The sequence below is a fragment of the Dipodomys spectabilis genome, unplaced genomic scaffold (genome assembly GCF_019054845.1).
Source record: "Dipodomys spectabilis isolate Male_0828 unplaced genomic scaffold, ASM1905484v1 ptg000708l, whole genome shotgun sequence".
NCBI lineage: Eukaryota > Metazoa > Chordata > Mammalia > Rodentia > Heteromyidae > Dipodomys > Dipodomys spectabilis.
In genome coordinates this window covers 165,961-166,653 of record NW_024871385.1, presented here as the reverse complement: position 1 = coordinate 166,653, position 693 = coordinate 165,961, and positions in this window count along the sequence as shown.

The window sequence follows — 693 nt, the reverse complement described above, 5'->3', positions numbered from 1 at the left end:
GCCAATCAACCTCAGGTTAAAAGCATCTACTGGGCTTTCTTTAAAAAAACCCTGACAAGTAATTGTTAGTCAATTGTTAACAAGTTATAGGTAACCTCCATCTCATTGATCTCCTTGTTGCTTTAACTGGAAATAAAAAGGGCTTTTGTAAGAAAGTTCAAAGCCATCCTGGGCACACAAAAAAATCCCTCTAAAACTCTGTCTCCCTACTAATCAGCACAGAGCCAGGAGTATCCAGCCAAAGGCTGAAAGTGGCATTGTGACTCTAAGTGGTAGAGCATTAGCCTGGAGCAGAAGGGCTCAGGGACAGTACCCAGGCCTTGAGTCCAAACCGTAAATGCCAACTGGGACAAGCTATCCCAGCAATGGATGCTGAGACAATGGCCAGGACAAAGTCAGTCCTGACAATGGAAAACCATGGAGAGGAGTAAGAGATGACATCTTAAATGGAGCCACTTTATGCTTTATGCACTGTTTCTGGCAAAACTGGAGCTTCAGCTTCCACCCCCACTACAAAGGCAGAGGAGGGGTTCCGCAGAGGAGTGGGGACCTCACAGAGGAAGTCTTTCAGGGGAGGGGGCCTCACAGCAGAGTCTGCAAAAAGGGGTGTACCTCACTGGGAGGCTGCAGAAGAGAGGGTGCCTCGTGAGGAAGGCCACAGAAGTGAGGGTGCCTTGCGGGGGAGGCTGCAAA